The following is a 13476-nucleotide window of genomic DNA, read 5'->3' on the forward strand; positions in this document are numbered from 1 at the left end:
GGCACTTCCATAAACGAGAAACATATCTTTAGTCCTTTTTAGTTACTTTAGGATATTCTTGACCGCTGTCCAGTGATCCACTCCTGGATCACTCTGGCACATCCCTACCAAACTTATGGCAAGGTTCATATCAGGTCTGGTACACAGCATGTCATACATGATAGAGCCTTGATACGTCTCCAACGTATCTATAATTTTTGATGGTTTCATGCTATTATCTTGTCAAACTTTGGATGTTTTGTATGCCTTTTATATATTTTTTGAGACTAACTTATTAACTCAGTGACAAGTGCCAGTTCCTGTTTTTTCCATGTTTTTGACCCCTTTCAGAGGAGGATTTTGAACAGAGTCCAAACGGAATGAAACTGCCAAAAATATTTTTTCCGGAACAAAAAAAGATCGTAAAGCCGGAGAATGAGGGCAGGGGGCCACCAGGGACCCCACAAGCCCTCATGGAGCGGCCAGGGGGGAGCCCACGCCCCCTGGCTTGTGGGCTCCCTGAGGCTCCTTTGCCCTAGGTTTTGCGCCTATATATTCCCTAAAATTCCATAAAAAATGAGGAGATCATCGAAAGTACTTTTTCGCCGCTACAAGCTTCTGTCTCCGCAAGATCCCATCTGGGGCACGTTCTGGTGCCCTGCCGGAGGGGGGGATTCGGATATGGAGGGCTTCTTCATCAACACCATGACCTCTCCGATGATGCGTGAGTAGTTCACCATAGACCTATGGGTCCATAGCTAGTAGCTAGATGGCTTCTTCTCTCTCTTGGATCTTCAATACAAAGTTCTCCATGATCTTCATGGAGATCTATCCGATGTAATCTTTTTTTGCGGTGTGTTTGTCGAGATGCGATGAATTGTTGATTTATGATCAAATTATCTATGAATCTTATTTGAGTTTCTTCTGATCTCTCTTATGCTTGATTTCATATCCTTGTAATTCTCTTCGAGTTGTGGTTTTTTTTGGCCAACTAGATCTATGATTCTTGCAATGGGAGAAGTGCTTGGTTTTGGGTTCATACCGTGTGGTGACCTCACCCAGTGACAGAAGGGGTAGCGAGGCACGCATCATGTTGTTGCCATCAAGGGTAAAAAGATGGGGTTTTCATCATTGGTTTGAGATTATCCCTCTACATCATGTCATCTTACTTAAGGCGTTACTCTGTTCGTCATGAACTCAATATACTAGATGCATGCTAGATAGCGGTCGATGTGTGGAGTAATAGTAGTAGATGCAGAAAGTATCGGTCTACTTGTCTCGGACGTGATGCCTATATGTATGATCATTGCCTTAGATATCGTCATGACTTTGCGCGGTTCTATCAATTGCTCGACAGTAATTTGTTCACCCACCGTGATATTTGCTATTTTGGGAGAAGCCTCTAGTGAACAGTATGGCCCCCGGGCCTACTCCACACCATATTTTCAGCCTTACACTTTTTACTTCGTTGCACTTTTCGCCTTCAGATCTCACTTTGCAAACAATCTTGAAGGGATTGACAACCCCTTTATAGCTTTGGGTGCAAGCTCTTTTGTGTTTGCGCAGGTACTCTTGACTTGACGAGATTCTCGTACTGGATTGATACCTTGGTTCTCAAACTGAGGGAAATACTTACTGCTCCTGTGTTGCATCACCCTTTCCTCTTCAAGGGAAAAACCAACGCAAACAAGAGAAGTAGCAAGAAGAATTCCTCGCGTTGCGGGGAAGAACTTTTGTTTCCGTAGCAGAAAAATTTCTGGCACCGTTGCCGGGGAGGATCAAGTCAAGAACTCATCCAAGTAAGTGTTGCAAACTCATCTCTTGCATTTACTTTATTTTCCAGTTGCCTCTCGTTTTCCTCTCCCCCACTTCACCAATTTTCCCTTTTCTTTGTTTACCTTTTTCGTTTGCCTTTCCTTTGCTTGTGTGCTATGTGCCTTCAATATGCTTCCATCTTCGCTTGCTGAAAATCTAGTGATATGGATCCTCATCCACTTGCTAATCTCTTTAAGAGATCCAATTATGTTGATCCAATTGCTAGTGAGTTGAGTGCACTTGACTTTCTCTATGGAGTTTTTCTTGAGATGCGTGAATCTGAAAATCGTGATGAAGAAATTTATGAAGTGATTCACGAGGCTCTTTGAATGAAAAGCATGATTGCAATGGTTTCACTATAAATCCTATTACTGTCAATCATGCTAAAAATATGCAAAACCCTAAGCTTGGGGATGCTAGTTTTGCTATGTCCCATGCTTGTTGCAATGATCATGATTGGGGTGATGATTTTTGTTATGATCTTGAATTTTTTTAAGCCTCATGATGAGTATGATATTTGCAACAATATTAAAAGTGGGATTGGAGAAGTCATGACTTTATTTGATGATAATCCCACTATTTTTGAAGAGCATCAACTTTGCATGCATGTGGATCATGAAAATAATATCCTTTGTGATAGCTATATTGTTGAATTTGATTATGATCCCACATGTAATTGCTATGAGAGAGGAAAATATTGTGGTAGAAACTTTCATGTTACCAATTCACCTCTCGTTATGATGAGATTGATATTGTCTCTTTCTTCTTCCTTGCATATGGTAACTATTGGTTGTCTTGACAATCTATTTTCCTATAAAATGCCTATGCATAGGAAGTATGTTAGACTTAGATGTGATTTTCACATGTTTCATGATGCTCTCGTCATGCTTCAATTCTTGTCTTTTGTGTGAGCATCATTGAATTATCAATGCCTAGCTAAGGTCGTTAAACAATAGCGCTTGTTGGGAGGCAACCCAATGAATTTATCTTTTTCTTTCTATTTTGTTGCGTCCACACTTTCATAATTCTGTTGTGATTGTGTTTTTTGTGTTTGAGCCAAGCAAAACCTTTATGATTAGTCTTGGTAATGGTTATTTGATCCTGCTGGAAAAAGACAAAAACTTTTCGCTCACGAGATGATTTTTAATTTTTATTCACGAATAGATTTTGATTTTATTCTTTCTGATGCTGGTTGATAAGCCTTTTTCCCACGCAGTCGTAATTTTTCAGAATTTTTGAGGTACCAGAAGTATACGAAGTATACAGATTGCTACAGACTGATATGTTTTTGACATATTCTGTTTTTGTTGAGTTGGTTGCTTGTTTTGATGAAACTATGGTTAGTATCGGGGGGTACTAGCCATGGAAAAGTGAGAATACAGTAGCCCAACTCCAATATAGATAGAATTCAAGTTTGCTACAGTACCAAAAGAGATGGTAGTTTGTTTTCTTGTGCTAATGTTATCACGAGTTTCTGTTTAAGTTTTGTGTTGTGAAATTTTCATGTTTTGGGTGATGTTCTCATGGACAAAAACATAAGGAGTGGAAATAGCTCAAGCTTGGGGATTCCCAAGGCATCCCAAGCCAAATTCAAGGACACCAAAAAGCCTAAGCTTGGGGATGCCCCGGGAAGGCATCCCCTATTTCATCTTCAATCCATCGGTAACATTACTTGGAGCTATATTTTTATTCACCACATGATATGTGTTTTGCTTGGAGCGTCTTGTATCGTAGGAGTCTTTTCTTTTTGTTGTGTCACAGTCATCCTTGCTGCACACCTTTTTGAGAGAGAGAGACATGCACTCATCGTGATTTTGCTAGAATGCTCATAGTGCTTCACTTATATCTTTTGACCTAGATAATTTTTCTCTATGTGCTTAACTTATATCTTTTAGAGCACGACGGTGCGTGACTTGGTAGTTGGCTTATGCTATTAAAGTAGTCCCAAAGGTGATAGGTACACAAGAGGATACAAAAAAACCTCCATCTTCATGTGCATTGAGTAGAAAGAGAAGTCTTGATTCCTCTCAATTAGTTTTGAGACGTGGATTCGGTAATATTAAGAGTTATGTTAGTAGGGTGTTGTGAATCTAGAAATACTTGTGTTGAAGTTAGTGATTCCCGTAGCATGCACGCATGGTGAACCGCTATGTTAGGAAGTCAGAGCATAATTGATCTATTGATTGTCATCCTTTGTGTTGAGGTCGGGATCGCGCGATGGTTAACACCTACCAACCCTTCCCTTAGGAGTATGCGTTTAGCACTTTGTTTCGATTACTAATAAAAAATTTCGCAACAAGTATGTGAGTTCTTCATGACTAATGTGAGTCCATGGTATAGATGCACTTTCACCTTCCACCTTTGCTAGCCTCTCTAGTGCCACGCAACTTTTGCCGGTACACAAACCCACCATATGACTTCCTCAAATCATCCACCATACCTACCTACTATGGCATTTTCATAGCCATTCCGAGATATATTGCCATGCAACTCCCATCGTTCCGTCTCATGACTTGTGCCGTCACTCTCATATTGCCATTGCATGATCGTAATATAGCTAGCGAGATGTTTCAATGTCATACGCCAAGCTAGATCGTTGCACATCCGAGTACACTGCCGGAGGCATTTCCTATAGAGTCATCATCGTTCTAAGCTTTGAGCTGTGAGTAAATAAAAGTGTGATGATCATCATTATTAGAGCATTGTCCCATGTGAGGAAATAAAAAAAAGAGCCCAAAGAGCCCAAAAAAAAGAGAAAAGAGAAAATAAAAAAAGAGAGGCCTAAGAGCCCAAATAATAAAAAAGAAGAGAGAAAAAGAGAGAAGGGACAATGCTACTATCTTTTTCCACACTTGTGCTTCATAATAGCACCATGTTCTTCATGATTGAGAGCTTCTTGCTTTGTCACTACCATATGCTAGTGGGAATCTTCATTATATAACTATGATGTGCTTCCTCAAAATTGCCCTAGGTCTTCGTGAGCAAGCAAGTTGGATGCACACCCACTAGTTCTCCTTTAGAGCTTTCACATACTTATAGCTCTAGTGCATCCTTTGTATGGCAATCCCTACCCATTCACATTGATATCTATTAATGGGCATCTCCATAGCCTTTTGATACGCTGAGTCAATGTGACCATCTCCTCATTTTTGTCTCACAACCAGCACCACACTCTATTCCACCTATAGTGCTATATCCATGGCTCGCGTTCATGTATTGCGTGATAGTTATAAAAAGTTTGAGTAAGTAAGAGTGCGAAAACAATTACTTGGCCAATACCGGGGTTGTGCATGATTTACATTAGTTGTGTGACGATGATGGAGCATAGCCAGACTATATGTTTTTGTAGGGATAACTTTCATTGGCCTTGTTATTTTGAAAGTTCATGATTACTTTGCTAGTTTGCTTGAAGTATTACTGTTTTCATGTCAATAGCAAACTATTGTTTCGAATCTTACGGATCTGAACATTCATGTCACGTGAAATAAGTTGCAAAGGACAACTATGCTAGGTAGCATTCCACATAAAAAATCATTCTTTAGCACTTCCCTACTCGAGGACGAGCCGGAGTTAAGCTTGGGGATGCTTGATACGTCCCCAACGTATCTATCATTTTGATGGTTTCATGCTATTATCTTGTCAAACTTTGGATGTTTTGTATGCCTTTTATATATTTTTTGGGACTAACTTATTAACTCAGTGCCAAGTGCCAGTTCCTTTTTTTCCATGTTTTTGACCCCTTTCAGAGGAGATTTTGAACGGAGTCCAAACGGAAGAAAATCCCCAAAAAGATTTTTTCCGGAACATAAAAAGATCGGAAAGCCGGAGAATCAGGGCAGGGGGCCACCAGGGACCCCACAAGCCCTCATTGCGTGGCCAGGGGGGAGCCCGCGCCCCCTGTCTTGTGGGCTCCCGGAGGCTCCTTTGCCCTAGGTTTTGCGCCTATATATTCCCTAAAATTCCATAAAAATCAGGAGATCATCGAAAGTACTTTTCTGCCGCCGCGAGCTTCTGTCTCCGCAAGATCCCATCTGGGGCACGTTCTGGTGCCCTGCCGGTGGGTGGGATTCGGATACGGAGGGCTTCTTCATCAACACCGTGACCTCTCCGATGATGTGTGAGTAGTTCACCATAGACCTACGGGTCCATAGCTAGTAGCTAGATGGCTTCTTCTCTCTCTTGGATCTTCAATACAAAGTTCTCCATGATCTTCATGGAGATCTATCCGATGTAATCTTCTTTTGCGGTGTGTTTGTAGAGATGCGATGAATTGTGGATTTATGATCAGATTATCTATGAATCTTATTTGAGTTTCTTCTTATCTCTCTTATGCATGATTTCATATCCTTGTAATTCTCTTCGAGTTGTGGGCTTTGTTTTGCCAACTAGATATATGATTCTTGCAATGGGAGAAGTGCTTGGTTTTGGGTTCATACCGTGCGGTGACCTCACCCAGTGACAGAAGGGGTAGCGAGGCATGCATCGTGTTGTTGCCATCAAGGGTAAAAAGATGGGGTTTTCATCATTGGTTTGAGATTATCCCTCTACATCATGTCATCTTGCTTAAGGCGTTACTCTGTTCGGCATGAACTCAATACACTAGATGCATGATGGATAGCGGTCGATGTGTGGAGTAATAGTTGTAGATCGAGAAAGTATCGGTCTACTTGTCTCGGACGTGATGCCTATATGTATGATCATTGCCTTAGATATCGTCATGACTTTGCGCGGTTCTATCAATTGCTTGACAGTAATTTGTTCACCCACCGTGATATTTGTTATTTTGAGAGAAGCCTCTAGTGAACACTATGGCCCCCGGGTCTACTCCACACCATATTTTCAGCCTTACACTTTTTACTTTGTTGCACTTTCCACCTTCAGATCTCACTTTGCAAACAATCTTGAAGGGATTGACAACCCCTTTATAGCGTTGGGTGCAAGCTCTTTTGTGTTTGCGTAGGTACTCTAGACTTGATGAGATTCTCCTACTGGATTGATACCTTGGTTCTCAAACTGAGGGAAATACTTACTGCTCCTGTGCTGCATCACCCTTTCTTCTTCAAGGGAAAAACCGACGCAAACAAGAGAAGTAGCAAGAAGAATTCCTGGCGTTGCCGGGGAAGAACTTTTGTTGCCGTAGCAAGCCTATGGCTGAAGCATAGGGGACAGTACTCATCTTTTCTCTATCTTCCGCCGTGCTCGGTCGTTGAGTCGCACTCAACCTCACACCTTGTAATACAGGCAAGAACCCCTTCTTAGCCTTCTCCATATTGAACTTCTTCAATGTCTTGTCAAGGTGTGTGCTTTGTGAAAGACCTATGAGGCGTCTCGATCTACCTCTATAGATCTTGATGCCTAATATGTAAGCAGCTTCTCCAAGGTCCTTCATTGAAAAACTCTTATTAAAATAGGCCTTTATGCTTTCCAATAGTTCTATATCATTTCCCATCAATAATATGTCATCCACATATAATATGAGAAATGCTACAGAGCTCCCACTCACTTTCTTGTAAATACAGGCTTCTCCATAAGTCTGTATAAACCCAAACTCTTTGATCACCTCATCAAAGCGAATGTTCCAACTCCGAGATGCTTGCACCAACCCATAGATGGAGCGATGGAGCTTGCATACCTTGGTAGCATTGCTAGGATCGACAAAACCTTCCGGTTGTATCATATACAATTGTTCTTTAAGAAAGCCGGTCAGGAATGCTGTTTTGACGTCCATTTGCCAGATTTCATAATCATTGAATGTGGCAATTGCTAACATGATTCAGACCGACTTCAGCATTACTAGGGGTGAGAAGGTCTCATCATAGTCAACCCCTTGAACTTGTCGATAACCCTTAGCGACAAGCCGAGCCTTATATATGGTCACATTACCATCCGTGTCAGCCTTCTTCTTGAAGATCCATTTATTTTCTATGGCTCGCCGATCATAGGGCAAGTCCACCAAAGTCCATACTTTGTTCTCATACATGGATTCTATCCCGGATTTCATGGCTTCAAGCCATCTATTGGAATCCGGGCCCGCCATCACTTCTTCATAGCTCAAAGGTTCACTGTTGTCCAACAACATGAATTGCATGACAGGATTGCCGTACCACTCTGGTGCAGAACGTACCCTTGTCGACCTTCGAGGTTCAATAGCAACTTGATCCGAAGTGTCAAGATCATCATCATTAACTTCATCTCTAGCCGGTGAAGGCGCCCTAGAAACAGTTTCTTGCGCTGCGCTACTCTCCGGTTCGAGGGGAGGTACAATTACCTCATCAAGTTATATTTTCCTCCCACTTACTTCTTTAGAGAGAAACTCTTTCTCTTGAAAGGATCCGTTCTTAGCAACAAAGATCTTGCATTCGGATCTAAGATAGAAGGTGTACCCAATAGTTTCCTTAGGGTATCCTATGAAGACACATTTTTCCGCTTTGGGTTCGAGCTTCTTTGGTTGAAGTTTATTCACATAAGCATTGCATCCCCAAACTTTCAGAAACGACATCTTAGGTTGCTTGCCAAACCATAATTCATACGGTGTCGTCTCAATGGATTTAGACTGTGCCCTATTTAAAATGAATGCGGCAGTTTCCAATGCATATCCCCAAAATGATAGCGGTAAATCGGTAAGAGACATCATAGATTGTAACATATCCAATAGAGTGCGATTACGACGTTCAGACACACCGTTACGCTGCGGTGTGCCAGGCGGCGTGAGTTGTGAAACAATTCCACATTTCCTTAGGTGTGTGGCAAACTCGTGACTCAAATATTCTGCTCCACGATTAGATCGTAGAAACTTTATTTCCTTGTCACGTTGATTCTCCACCTCACTCTGAAATTCCTTGAATTTTTCAAAGGTTTCAGACTTGTGCTTCATTAAGTAGACATAACCATATCTACTTAAATCATCAGTGAGGGTGAGAACATAACGATAGCCACCGCGAGCCTCAACATTCATTGGATCACATACATCGGTATGTATTATTTACAATAAGTTGGTTGCTCGCTCCATTGTTCCGGAGAACGGAGTCTTGGTTATCTTGCCCATGAGGCACGGTTCGCATGTGTCAAATGATTCAAAATCAAGTGACTCCAAAAGTCAATCTGTATGGAGTTTCTTCATGCGCTTTACACCGATATGACCATGGCGGTAGTGCCATAAGTATGTGGGACTATCATTATCAACCTTACATCTTTTGGTACTCACACTATGAATATGTGTAACATCACGATCGAGATTCATCAGGAATAAACCATTGACTAACGGGGCATGACCATAAAACATACCACTCATATAAATAGAACAACCATTATTCTCAGATTTAAATGAGTAGCCATCTTGCATCAAGCGAGATCCTGATACAATGTTCATGCTCAAAGCTGGTACTAAATAACAATTATTAAGGTTTACAACTAATCCCGAAGGTAGATGTAGAGGTACCGTGCCGACGGCGATCACATCGACCTTGGAACCATTCCCGACGCGCATCGTCTCCTTGTCCTTAGCGAGCCTACGCTTGTTCCGCAGTTCCTGCTTAGAGTTGCAAATGTGAGCAACAACACCGGTCTCAAATACCCAGGAGCTACTACGAGCGCTGGTAAGGTACACATCAATAACAAGTATATCACATATACCTATGATGTTGCCGGCCTTCTTGTCCGCTAAGTACTTGGGTCAATTCCGCTTCCAGTGACCGGTTCCCTTGCAGTAATAGCACTCTTTCTTAGGCTTAGGTCCTTTCTTTGGCTTCTTCCCAGCAACTGGCTTACCGGGTGCGGCAACTGCTTTGCCGTTTTTCTTGAAGCTTTTCTTACCCTTGCCCTTCTTGAAATTGGTGGTGTTATTGACCATCAACACTTGATTCTCTTTCTTGATTTCTACCTCTGCATATTTCAGCATTGAATACAACTCAGGAATAGTCTTTTCCATCCCTTGCATGTTGTAATTCATCACAAAGCCTTTATAGCTAGGAGGAAGCGACTGGAGGATTCTGTCAATGACCACATCATCCGAAAGTTCAACTCCCAGCCTAGTCAAACGGTTGTGCAACCCAGACATTCTGAGTATGTCCTCACTGACAGAACTATTCTCCTCCATCTTACAGCTAAAGAACTTGTCGGAGACTTCATATCTCTCGACCCGGTCATGAGCTTGAAAAACAAGTTTTAGCTCCTCGAACATCTCATATGCTCTGTGTTTCTCAAAATGCCTTTGGAGCCCCGGTTCTAAACTGTAAAGCATGCCGCACTGAACGAGAGAGTAGTCATCACTCCGTGACTGCCAGGCGTTCCTAGCGTCCTGGTCTGTCGCGGGAACAGGAGGATTGTTGGAAATATGCCCTAGAGGCAATACTAAATTAGTTATTATTATATTGCCTTGTTCATAATAATCATTTATTATCCATGCTAGAATTGTATTGATTGGAAACTCAAATACATGTGTGGATACATAAACAACTCACTGTCCCTAGTGAGCCTCTAGTTGACTAGTTTGTTGATCAAAGATGGTCAAGGTTTCCTGGCCATAGGCAAGTGTTGTCACTTGATAAACGGGATCACATCATTGGGAGAATGATGTGATGGACAAGACCCAAACTATAAACGTAGTATATGATCATGTCAGTTTATTGCTACTGTTTTCTGCATGTCAATGTATCTGTTCCTATGACCATGAGATCATGCAACTCCCGAACACCGGAGGAATACCTTGTGGGTTATCAAACGTTGCAACGTAACTGGGTGACTATAAAGGTGCTCTACAGGTATCTCCAAAGGTGTTTGTTGGGTTGGCATGGATCAAGATTGGGATTTGTCACTCCGTGTGACGGAGAGGTATCTCGGGGCCCACTCGGTAATACAACATCACAACAATCCTTGAAAGCAATGTGACTAAGGAGTTAGTTACGGGATCTTGTATTACGGAACGAGTAAAGAGACTTGCCGGTAACGAGATTGAACTAGGTATAGAGATATCGACGATCGAATCTCGGGCAAGTAACATACCGAAGGACAAAGGGAATAGTATACGGGATTATATGAATCCTTAACATAGAGGTTCAACCGATAGAGATCTTCATAGAATATGTAGGAGCCAATATGGACATCCAGTTCCCGCTGTTGGTTATTGACCGGAGAGTGTCTCAGGTCATGTCTGCATAGTTCTCGAACCCGCAGGGTCTGCACACTTAAGGTTCGATGACGTTTCGGTATAGTTGAGTTATATGTGTTGGTGACCTAAGTTTTGCTCGGAGTCCCGGATGAGATCCCGGACATCACGAGGAGATCCGGAATGGTTTGGAAACAAAGATTAATATATAGGAAGTTGGTATTTGGATTCCGGAAGGTTTTCGGGCATTGCCGGCAGTGTGCCGGGAGTGACGAATGGGTTCCGGGGCCCACTGGGTGGGACCACCACGCCCGGGTCCACGTGGGTTTATTGGATGCGCAATAAGGTATAATGGTCTGACAAAGTCATCCAAGGAAAGCCCATGAGGAAAAAGTGGAAAATCCAAAAGAGGTGGGAAAATAAGGAAGGAGTCCTAATCCAAGTGGGATTGGAGGATGACTCCTCCCTTCCCCACTTCGGCCGACCCGAGGAGGCCTTCCTTGGCGCACCAAGGCTGCCTCCCCCTCCTCCTATATATACTAGAGGTTTATGGCTTTTGAGACACAACTTTGCCACGTGCTGCCCTCTCCTCTAGATCGTAGTTCTTCCTCTAGATCGGTTTTCTGCGGAGCTCGGGCGAAGCCCTGCAGGAATAGATCATCACCATCAATGGCGCGCCGTCACGCTACCGTAGAACTCATCTACTTCCCAGTCTCTCTTACTGGATCAAGAAGGCGGAGATCGTCATCGAGCTGTACGTGTGAGGGACGCGGAGGTGCCGTTCGTTCGGCAATTAAGCGGGACGGATCATGGGACGGATCGCGAGACGGTTCGTGGGACGGATCGTGAAGATGTACCACTACATCAACCGCGTTTATTAATGCTTCCTCTTAGCGATCTACATGGGTATGTGGATCCAACCTCCCTCTCATAGATGAACATCACCATGATAGGTCTTCGTGTGTGTAGCGAATTTTTTGTTTCCCATGCAACGTTCCCCAACAAGGATCACCTAGCAGTGCATCAAGGACATATGAATTCTTGGAAGCTATGAGGATGAGCTTTTAGTTACGAGCCCAGTCTGCATAGTTTCTCCCATCGTCTTTCAACTTGGTTTTCTTTAGGAACACGTTGAAGTTGAATGGTACATTTGCGTTGGCCATTGGATCTACAATATTTGTAAAGAAACTTTTAGACTAATTTCATGATAATTAAGTTCATATAATCAAATTACTAATGAACTTCCACTTAGATCGACATCCCTCTAGTCATCCAAGTGTTACATGATCCATGTCGACTAGCCCGTGTCTGATCATCACGTGAGACGGACTAGTCATGAATGGTGAGCATCTCCATGCTGATCGTGTCAACCATACGACTCATGTTCGACCTTTCGATCTCCCATATTCGAGGCCATGTCTGTACATGCTAGGCTCGTCGAGTCAACCAAAGTGTTTTGCGTGTGTAAGCTGGCTTACACCCATTGTACGCGAACATTAGAATCTATCACACCCCATCATCACGTCGTGCTTCGAGGCAACGAACCTTCGCAACGGTGCACACTTAGGAGAATACTTATCTCGAAATTTTAATGAGGGATCATCTTATCTTTGCTACCGTCGTTCTAAGCAATAAGATGAAAAACATGATAAACATCACATGCAATCATATAGTGACATGATATGGCAATATCATCCTGCTCCTTTGATCTCCATCTTCGGGGCACCATGGTCATCATTGTCACCGGCATGACACCATGATCTCCATCATCATGATCTCCATCATTGTGTCCCCATGAAGTCGTCACGCCAACTTTTACTTCTACTACTATAGCTAACCGTTAGCGATAAAGTAAAGTAATCAACATGGCGTTGCATCTCATACAATAAATTAATACTACTCCTATGGCTCCTTCTGGTTGTCATACTCATCGACATGCAAGTCGTGAATCCTATTACAAGAACATCATCAATCTCATACATCACATATGTAACATCACATCCTTTTGGCCATATCACATCACATAGCATACCCTGCAAAAACAAGTTAGACGTCCTCTAATTGTTGTTGCAAGTTTTACGTGGCTGGTTAGGGTTTCTAGCAAGAACGCTTCTTACCTACGTGACAACCAGAACATTGATATGCCAATGCTATTTACCCTTCATAAGGACCCTCTTCATCGAATCCGATCCGACTAAAGTGGGAGAGACAGACACCCGCTAGCCACCTTATGCACCAAGTGCATGTCAGTCAGTGGAACCAATCTCACGTAAGAGTATGTGTAAAGTCTGTTCGGGCCACTTCATCCCACGATGGGGCCGAATCAAGATAAGACTAGTAAAGACAAGCAAATTGAAAAATCAGCACCCACAACTTTTGTGTTCTACTCGTGCATAGAATCTACGCATAGAACCTTGGCTCGGATGCCACTATTGGGGATCGTAGTAATTTCAAAAAAATTCCTACATCATGGAAGGATCTATCTATGGAGAAACCAGCAACGAGAGAGGTTGTAGAGCATATTCATACCTTTGAAGATCGGTAAGCGGAAGCGTTGCTAGAACATGGTTGATGGAGTC

The sequence above is a fragment of the Hordeum vulgare genome, chromosome 7H (genome assembly GCF_904849725.1).
Source record: "Hordeum vulgare subsp. vulgare chromosome 7H, MorexV3_pseudomolecules_assembly, whole genome shotgun sequence".
In the NCBI taxonomy this organism is placed as follows: Eukaryota; Viridiplantae; Streptophyta; class Magnoliopsida; order Poales; family Poaceae; genus Hordeum; species Hordeum vulgare.